The sequence below is a fragment of the Sapajus apella genome, unplaced genomic scaffold (genome assembly GCF_009761245.1).
Source record: "Sapajus apella isolate SASKATOON/1434 unplaced genomic scaffold, GSC_monkey_1.0 scaffold15, whole genome shotgun sequence".
Classification (NCBI taxonomy): domain Eukaryota; kingdom Metazoa; phylum Chordata; class Mammalia; order Primates; family Cebidae; genus Sapajus; species Sapajus apella.
Window position 1 is genome coordinate 13273162 of NW_022436955.1, and position 10771 is coordinate 13283932.

General features: G+C 38.9%; 1 protein-coding gene across 13 annotated transcripts in view; it reads left to right on the forward strand.

Annotated features, from left to right (window-relative positions):
* The window catches only part of NFAT5 (nuclear factor of activated T cells 5), a 128455-nt gene that overhangs the window by 87994 nt on the left and 29690 nt on the right, over positions 1-10771 (forward strand). The gene's annotated exons all lie outside the window — the stretch shown is intronic.

Below are 10771 nucleotides of genomic sequence, written 5' to 3' on the forward strand. Positions count from 1 at the left end.
TTTTTTTTTTTTTTTTTTTTGGAGATGGAGTTTTGCTCTTGTTACCTGGGCCATAATACAATGGCACAATCTCGGCTCACTGCAACCTTCACCTCCCGGGTTCAAGCAGTTCTCCTGCGTCAGCATCCCGAGTAGCTGGGATTATAGGCATGCGCCATCATGCCTGGCTAATTTTGTATTTTTGGTAGAGACGGGGTTTCTCCATGTTGGCCAGGCTGGTGTCCTGTCGGGCTCCCACAGCCTCAACTCCTGACCTCAAGTGATCCGCCCACCTTGGCCTCCCAAAGTGCTGGGATTACAGGCATGAGCCACTGTGCCTGGCCTCTTTTCAAATCTCTTAAGAAGATTTTCATTATGGATTTTTTTTTTTTTTTAGCATTGCTTCTTCACAACTTATACCTGAATTCAAAAGTGCAAAAGATAGTCATTATTCCATTCAATTGGACTTCCTTTTGGGTTATTAGGGGTATTATGACTTGCTATTCCTTAGACAGTTAACAGAGCCTTATTAATTTAGTTGTTAAATTATTCGGCCTTTGTAAATCATATTTTTCCTTTCAATTCATATCAGAAATTTAGCTTAGCAAACACCTTAATTTTGAAAAGAAAGCACTAGAAATATCTTTCTGCTCTCAGAAGAACTCAGTTTGATTTCTCTATTTTTCATTGTTATGAAAACTTTGTTTTTATACTAGTGTTTCCTTAGGATATTACATAGGTAATGTTTACTTATAAAATAGACTGTTTTTAAAGTTTGTGGATTCCATGTTCATTCCATTACATTCAGATAGAGATAGAATAAATAATCTGTAGAGGTTTTATTGAATTGTAAAGCTTTTCTTATTAGGGTGCTCAATTTCTGAATTTGTTATAGTTCATGATACACTTCAACTTGAATATTATTAGGATGGAGCTCCAGTTTTAGTGGGGCATATGCAGTTCTTTTACATGACCCTAACACCTCGAGTATGATCATAGTCACCCTCTAAAGGCCACAGCCAGCAGATGCTTAGATTGTTCAAATCATACTGCTTTAGCAGGGACTGGGAAATGGTTACCCACTTTATTTCATTGCTTGCTGCTTTCTTCATTTGTTTATTTTGTTCGTTCATTTATTTCCTCTTTCATTAAGGTATTGTTAAAGAATGACTATATTCAGCTAAAAATAGTAGAAAATACAAAAGAAATCGAAAATGTGATTTTTAAAACATTTTTATCTGCAGTTATCATTTCTTAATTATCACCATTAACGATAATATTATGTTTACATTGCAAAGACTATATACTTCCTAGGAAGCTGGTCTGTGTCTGTGGTTTATATGAGAGCCAGTGTCTGAGATAGCTATGAAAGCTCTAAGAAGCTGCAGCATATAGTGGAAGCCATAGATAACTAATGATAAAAGCTCCCATGTTTCGAACTTCTGACTATGTGCCTGGGATTTTATTAACTACTTTGTAAGCATTATATCATTTAACTGTCACCTTAATGGATTCCATCCTATTTTGATGAAACTGAGACTTAAGAGATATTAAATAACTTCCTCAAGATCACATAGCTAACAAATTGGAAGACCAGGATTCAAACGAAGCCTCTGCTTTTAGTCACTGTGCTCTATTGCCACCGCAATCACTTAAATTGCAATATTGAAACTAAGTTTAACTTTCACTTCATACTAGTTATGGTCTTTGAATATTAAACTGTGTTATGGTATGAAATTATTGTTTAGAGAACTGTTTCCTCTACCTAGGAGATTTATGTTCTGTAATTTAGAGTTTTTATCAATTTAGAGGTAGATTTTGATTTCTACTAGGAGATTTTACTGAATACTTATGTTGTTCCTTCCGTTTACTTTTGCAGATGCCATTTATTATGGAGGTATTGAATGTAATTTTACATCCCTTTAATTTGAGCTGGTGTCTACTATAGAATATAGGAAAGATTTTATTTTGACTGATTATAACATAACAGTGGAAATACTTTTAAAGTTATATTTCTTGTAATATATTAGTAGAGTGTTGTCATATAGGCATTTATTTACTTAATTTAAATTTAGATATAATCAGATTAATGCTTTCTGTCCCATAAGTGGCAGCTTCTTTTTTTCTTTTATAACAGGTTTACTGAGATATAATTCACATACCACAAAATCCAGCTTTTAAAACTTGTACAATTAAGTGGTTTTTAGTATATTCACAAAGTTCTACAACCATCACCATTATCAAATTTTAGAACATTTTTATTACCACCCCAAAAAGAAAGTACATACCCATTAGCAGTCACTCTCCATTCCCCCATCACCCTAGTCCCTGGCAACCTCTAATGTATAATACTTTCTGTCTCTGTGGACTTACTTATTTTGAAATTTCATATGAAAATAATCATACAATATGTGACCTTTTTGCCCAGCTTCTTTCACTTAGCAAGTTTTATGTATGTTGTAGCATGTATTAGGTTGGCACAAAAGTAATTTCGGTTTCTGCCATTCCTTTTACTTGCAAAAAACGCAGTTACTTTTGCATCAACCTAACATGTGATTCCTTTTTATGGCTAAATGATACTCCATTGTGTGGATATATACAACATTTTGTTTATCCTATCATTTATTGATGGACATTTGTGTTATTTCCACCCACTGGCTATTGCGAATAATGCTGCTGTGACGTGTACAAGTTTAGGTGTGGACATGTTTTTAGTTCTCTTGGGCAGGCATCAAGGAGTGGAATTCCTGGATCATATAGTAGACAGTTTCTTGTTTACATTTTGAATTTCTGTCATATAACTCACAGAAGGCAGGTTTTTTTCAACATTTCTCTATACTTCACCCTGTTTTAACATCATTTTTCAGGAAATATTGAAGGTAAATGAGTTTTGTTTCAGCTTGATCATTTTGTGTCTGATCCTTAATCACTTTATTTGACCTATTATTTATTTGTTTATTATTTTTATTATTTTTTGAGACATGGTCTCTGTCACACAGACCGGAGTGCAGTCGCGTGATCTTGGCTCGCTGCAACGCTCGCCTCCCAGGCTCAAGTGATTCTGATGCCTCAGCCTCTGTAGTAGCTGGGTTTATAGGCACTTGCCACTACCACCCAGCTGATTTTGTGTTTTTTATAGAGATGGGGTTTCACCCATCTCTATAAAAAACCAGGCTGGTCTTGAACTCCTGACCTCAAATGATCCACCTACCTCGGCCTCCCAAAGTGCTGAGACTACAGGCGTGAGCCACTGCACCTGACCTATTTGACCTATTTTTAAAAACAATTTATGATATATTACTAAAAATGTTAATAAGATCAGTCAGCAGATTTTGGCAGGCAGTGAAGTTGTTCAAGGCTGGGCACAGTGGTTCACACCTGTAATCCCAGCACTTTGGGAAGCCCCATTGAGGTGGAAGGATTGCTTGCAGCCAGGAGTTCAAAATTAGCTTGAGCAACATAGTGAGACCTAGTCTCTACAAAAATGAATGAATGAATGATTTTTTTTTTTTAATTTGAGTCTTGCTCTGTCACCCATGCTGGAGTGCAGTGTCGCAGGCTTGGTTTACTGCAGCCTCCACCTCCCAGGTTCAAGCAATCCTCCCACCACAGCCTCTCAGGTAGCTGGGATTACAGGTGTGTGCCACCACATCTAGCTAACTTTTTTTGTATTTTTAGTAGAAACGAGGTTTCACCATGTTAACGGGGCTGGTCTTGAGCTCCTGACCTCAAATGATCCACCTGCCTCGGCCTCCCAAAGTGCTAAGACAAGCATGAGCCGCCTCAGCCAGCACTCCCCTCTCTCTTTCTCTCTCTCTCTTTTTTTTTTTTTAAGAAGAAGTCTGTATGCGATGGCTCATGCCTGTAATACCAGCACTTTGAGAGGCTGAGGCAGGAGGATCACTTGAGGCCAGGAATTTGAGACCAGCCTAGGCTGATATCTCTTCCCGTTTCCTTCTGTCTCCCATTCCAACCCAGTTCTTCTCACTAACCAACTTTCTTTTCACCTCTCATTTTACTCCAACTGTTTAAACCTGCCCAAAAGGTTTTATTCATGGAAACTAACACAAGCCAGAAACTTACAATGGAAGTGTATTGAACAACATAATGAGAGATCCTGTCTCTACAAAAATTAAAAAAAAAAAAAAAAAAAAAAGCCAGGCATGGTGGTATGTGCCTGTAGTCCCAGCTACTCAGGAGGCTGAGCAAGAAGGATCACTTGAGCCCAGGAGTTTTGAGACTGCCATGTGTTGTGATCACACCACTGCACTCCAGCTTATGCAAGAGACCCTGATTCTAAAAACAAAAAGGAAATTGTTTAATTTTTCATTTTTTGTTTCTAGCCTACTTTTTTTTTTAACAGTTATAATTACTGGAGGCTACACTTTAGTTCAGGGAAACAGTATTGTGTTCTGACAACAAAATAGTGCCTCATTGCTCATTCAGTCACTCATTTACTCAACATAAATTAAACGCAGTGGTTCTCAATCCTGGGTATAGGTTAGAGTCACCTGTAGTGCATTAAAACAAACAAAGGAAAGACATGCCGATTGATGGTTTGTTTTTGGAAAGCTTCCTAGTTAATTCAGAGGATAATTACAATGTGCATAACTCTGAAAATAAAGATGATAGTTTAAGGAGCTTACAGGTTAGCAGGCTAGCAGAAAAACAGGCAAGTAGATGTCCAATTTTAGTATAAAATTATATTAACTTCCATATATGTGTATATGAAATTGTATATAGGCCAGGCGTGGTAGCTCACACCTGTAGTTAGAGCACTTTGGGAGGCCAAGGAAGGGGGATCGCTTGAGCCCAGGAGTTTGAGATTAGCTTGGGGAACAAAGCAAGACCATGTCTCTATTTTTTTTAATTGTATATAAAAATTATGTAAGCTTCCAATTGTATTATAAAGTTCTAGAAAGATACTATACTATATAGTAGATGAGTGAATAAAGTACAGTGGAAACGTAGTAAGAGCTAATTCAGACTGCTCATAGATGATAAAACTTATGCCATCTTGTCTTAAAAGACAGATAGAAGAAGCCGGGCGCGGTGGCTCAAGCCTGTAATCCCAGCACTTTGGGAGGCCAAGGCGGGTGGATCACGAGGTCAAGAGATCGAGACCATCCTGGTCAACATGGTGAAACCCCGTCTCTACTAAAAATACAAAAAATCAGCTGGGCATGGTGGCACGTGCCTGTAGTCCCAGCTACTCAGGAGGCTGAGGCAGGAGAATTGCCTGAACCCAGGAGGCGGAGGTTGCGATGAGCCGAGATCGCGCCATTGCACTCCAGCCTGGGTAACATGAGTGAAACTCCGCCTCAAAAAAACAAAAACAAAAACAAAAAGACAGAAGTAAAACAAGTAAAATGGGATTTAGAAGAAGGTCATTCTGGGCAGAGGTATTTATGTATAAATATGTTCCCTGAAAGGGTGTGTTTCTTTTGGGAGAAATAAAAAGAGTTTGATGTGATTGGAACAAAAAGATATACAAGATGAAGTGGTAAGATTTGAGGTTACAGAGGTAGGCCACACCTCTTTCATAAAGAGACATGTGTGTTCAGCAAAATAAATTTGAATTTTATCCTGACCGCTTAGGAAGCTTGATGCTTGAACTTAGACTTTGGGGCCTGGATATGGGAGGAAACGAATAAACATAAAAATAATATACAGCAAAACATAGGACCCAAAAAATCTTTTTATTTAAAAAAAATTTAAAATGTTTGTTCCATTATAAGTTTCTGGCTTGTATTTATTTCCATGAATATAAAAGTTTTGGCAGGTTTAAGCGGTTAGAGTAAAATGAGAGGTAAAAAGGAAATTGGTTAGTGTGAAGATTTGGGAGTGGAATGGGAGATAGAAGGAAACACAAAGAGAGAGAGGTAGAAAAGGAAAGAGGGGCCAAAAGTTGACAGAGTTGGAAGGGAGAATAGGAAACAGATACTTAATCTTCATTCTATAGACACTCAGTGGAAAGAATTTCTAATACCAGGATTCATGCAGTACTTTGTGGCTTTAAAAAATTTACTTCTTCTAATTGTTGGTTTAACAATGGCCATTGGATGCTTTGTCTTGTTTGTTTTTAAGGGGATAGAAGATCATCCCCTTTTACATTCTTAACATCTTTAGTGTTCTCCAGACAATATAGGTATATATGTTTTTTGTTTTGGTATGTATGTTTATATTACTTTGTTATATCAAATTAAGAATATCGATTTTCATCCAGGTACAGTGGCACATACCTGTCATCCCAGCTACTTGGGAGGCTGAGGAAGGAGAAACACTCAAGCTCAGGAGTTTGAATCTAGCTGGGATTCAAAACCATCTCTTAAAAAAAAAAAAAAAAAGGCAAGGTGCAGGTGTACACACCTGTAATCCCAGCACTTTGGGAGGGCGAGGTAGGAGGATTGCTTGAAGCCAGGAGTTCAAAACCAGCCTGGGCAACATAGCAAGAACCCATCTCCACACTCACACAAAAATGTTTTAAGTTAGCTGGGCATGGTGGCATGTGCCTGTAGACCCAGCTGCTTGAGAGGCTATGATGGGAGGATAACTTGAGCCCAAGAGTTCAAGGATACAGACAGTGAGCTATGGTGACACCACTGCATTCCAGCCTGGGCAATAGAGTGAGGTCTTGTTGAACCTGTCTCTGAAAGAGAAAAAAGCCTGGGCGCGGTGGCTCATTCCTGCAATCTGAGCACTTTGGGAGGCAGAGGCGGGCGGATTACCAGGTCAAGAAATTGAGACCATTCTGCCCAACGTGGTGAAACCCCATCTCTACTAAAAATACAAAAAAATTAGCTGGGCCTGGTGGCATACAGCTGTAATCCCAGCTACTCAGGAGGCTGAGGCAAGTAGAATCACTTGAACCCAGGAGGCGGAGGTGGAGGTTGTAGTGAGCCGAGATCTTACCACTACACTCCAGCCTGGCCGCAGAGGGAGACCCTGACTCAAAAAAAAAAAAAGAGAAAAGAAAAAATTTTCATATCTTCCCTTCTGTAGTAGTTTTTAATAGGACAGAATTAATCACGGCTTTCTCATATATAATATATATTAGATTTTATCTAAGCTTACTAAATTAAATATTACTCTGAATTTAAGAATTTTCTACTTTTCATCTTTCTACCTATGCCACAACTATAGGGAAAGGATGATGTTGTTAAGTAAACTATCCCTCTCTTAAAATTTTGGATAGGATTCGTAATTTATATAATCAGATGTGGGCGTTGTACCCTAAAATATTCCATTAAGTATGTACTTTTACTAGACATTCTTACAAAGCCTTATTTATTCTTTTGACAGGTTGAAGTATTTACTTATTTTTCAGTTTTCAGACATTTTTTTTTAAATTAATTTATTTATTTTTAAGACAGGGTTTCATCATGTTGGCCAGGCTGGTCTTGAACTCCTGGCCTCAGGTGATCCGCCCGCCTCAGCCTCCCAAACTGCTGAGATTACAGTCATGAGCCACCACACCCGGCCTCAACTTTATTTTTAAGACTGCTATTTGAAAAGCATCTAAAAGCACATAGTTTTTCTAATACCAAAAAGGTATTTGCTTTTTTTGTGTTTTTAAGCGTTATCCCTTTCAAGAGTCAGCTTATAAATAAAAATAAAACAGTTAATGCTTAAATAATCTTGACTTTAGTGCTTTTTAGTATGGAGTCTGTCTTTCAAAGAAAGGAGCTTTAAAAATGCCAAAGGTTAAATTGTCTTGAAAGTAACAAACTTGTTCTTTCTGGAATGTAAATACAAATATGTAGAAGATAAATATATTCTAAACCTTTGAGGTCTCATTTGGCCATCTTATGCCTTTGACACATAAACAGATAAATGAGATATTGGAAAAAGTTTTACTAATAATCAGTGAAGTGGAATTTCCATACACTATTTGAAAATGGAGGGAAAGGTTCCAGACTTTACATTTCATTTTTGTAATATATTAATGTAATTTTGTGCCTTTTATTTTCTTATCAGAACAATATATGTCATATTTTTCTTGAATGTTTTTAAAAAACAAGTATCTTGGGCCGGGCGCGGTGGCTCAAGCCTGTAATCCCAGCACTTTGGGAGGCCAAGGCGGGTGGATCACGAGGTCAAGAGATCGAGACCATCCTGGTCAACATGGTGAAACCCCGTCTCTACTAAAAATACAAAACATTAGCTGGGCATGGTGGCACGTGCCTGTAATCCCAGCTACCCAGGAGGCTGAGGCAGGAGAATTGCCTGAACCCAGGAGGCGGAGGTTGCGGTGAGCCGAGATCGCGCCATTGCACTCCAGCCTGGGTAACAAGAGCAAAACTCCGTCTCCAAAAAAAAAAAAAAAAAAAAAAAAAAAAAAAAAGTATCTATTTCCTGTTACTCCAAAAGGTTACCTTTAAATAAACTGATTTTGTTAATTCTTCATCTAAAAGAATATATAATTGTCAGTGTATGACCAATAACCCTTTCCATTCTGTTCACACATTAACCCTGTGGGTTCTAGACAATATTTGTTTTTTGGTTTTTGTTTGTTTCTTTTTTTAGATGGAATTTCGCTCTTGTTGCCCAGGCTGGAGTGTAGTGGCGCAATCTCAGGTTCAAGCAGTTGCCTCCCAGTTTCAACCTCTGCCTCCCAGATTCAAGTGATTTTCCTGCCTTAGCCTCCTGAGTAGCTGGGATTACAAGCATGTGCCAATATACCCAGCTAATTTTTTGTATTTTTAGTAGAGATGGGGTTTTACCATGTTGGCCAAGCTGGTCTCGAACTCCTGATCTCAAGTGATCTACCCTCCTTGGCCTCCCAAAGTATTGGGATTACAGGCGTGAGCCAACTCACCCAGCCAGTGTATTTGATTATACATTCACCATTTCTTTTAAGCTCCCCAGCATTGATGAAAATGGCATTTATCATTTACAAACAGGTTAAATATCTCTTATCTGAAATGCTTCAGACCCAAAGTATTTCAGGTTTTGAATTTTTTTGGACTTCGGAATATTTGCATATATATAATGAGGTTTTCATGGGAATGGGACCCAAGTCTAAACACAGAATTCATTTATGTTTCATATACACCTATACACATAGCCTGAAGGTAATTTTATATAATATTTTAAATAATTTTGTACAGTAAAGTTTCAAAAAGCAAAGGTGTCACTGTTTCAGCCATCTTTGTAAATAATCTGGCATCACTGTCATTCCTGACTCTGAATTTATTTTATTTGTTTTTTTTTTTTTGAGACGGAGTTTCGCTCTTGTTACCCAGGCTGGAGTGCAATGGCGCGATCTCGGCTCACTGCAACCTCCGCCTCCTGGGTTCAGGCAATTCTCCTGCCTCAGCCTCCTCAGTAGCTGGGATTACAGGCACGCGCCACCATGCCCAGCTAATGTTTTATATTTTTAGTAGAGACGGGGTTTCACCATGTTGACCAGGATGGTCTCGATCTCTTGACCTCGTGATCCACCCATCTCGGCCTCCCAAAGTGCTGGGATTACAGGCTTGAGCCACCGCGCCCGGCTTTATTTTTTTTTTTAATTATTTTAAGTTTTAAATTTTTTTTTGATGGAGTCTTGCTCTGTCGCTCAGGCTGGTGTGCAGTGGCACAATCTCGGCTCACTGCAACCTCCATGTCCCAGGTTCAAGCAATTCTCCTGCCTCAGCCTTCCGAGTAGCTGGGATTACAGGTGCCCACCGACACACCCAGCTAAATTTTTGTATTTTTAGTAGAGATGGGGTTTCACCTGCCACTGAATTTATATGCTACCGATAAGCAATCCTTTTCTTGTACATCTTCACACATAACAGTGCAATCATGGCTCACTGCAGCCTTGACCTCAGGGGTTTAAGTGATCCTCCCACCTCAGCCTCTTAAGTAGCTGGGAATTATATGTATATGCTACCATGCCCAGCTAATTTTTTTGATTTTTTTGTAGAGACAAGGCCTCACTGTTGTCCAGGCTAGTTTGAACTCCTGGGCTCAAGTGATCCTCCCACTTCATCCTCCCAAAGTGATGGGATTACAGATGTGAACCACTGCACCTGGCCCAGGTGTGTAAATTTTGGAGCACTGTAGTGGTGCTCAAAAAGTTTGGGATTTTAGAGCATTTGAGATTTTAGATTTTTGGCCAGGAGTGGTGGCTCACACCTGTAAGCACTTTGGGAGGCCAGGGTGGGTGGATCACAAGGTCAGGAGTTCAAGACCAGCCTGACCAACATGGTGAAATCCTGTCTCTACTAAAAATATAAAAATTACCCAGGTGTGGTGGCACACGCCTGTAATCCCAGCTACTCAGGAGGCTGAGGCAGAAGAATTGCTTGAACCCAGGAGGCATAGGTTGCAGTGAGCCAAGATTACGTCACTGCGCTCTAGCCTGGGCAACAGAGTGAGACTTCCTCTCAACAACAAAAAAAAAAAATTAGATTTTTGGATTAGGGATGCTCAACCTGTATTTAACAAAGACAGGATACTTTGTATCAATAGCTGAAGGCTAAATGATGCTGTAATAACACTTAACTTTTAAAAAGGCAACAAAACAAAACTCAGTGGCTTTCAACAACAGAGTTGGGAGAATCATGTGATGGCTCTCAGAGCTTTCACTTGGACTTGGCACATTACTTCAGTTCACATTTGATTACCCAGACCAGTCACATGGCCAAGCCTGATGTCAATAGGGCAAGAATTAGAGCCTTTCCAGATAATTATATTATTGTAAAAATATGTACTGCCCCTCCTTCAACAAAGACAACTCATAGAACTGGATGATTGCAAATTGATTTTAGGTAAGAAATAAGTTTGGGTGGTTCTTTTTATA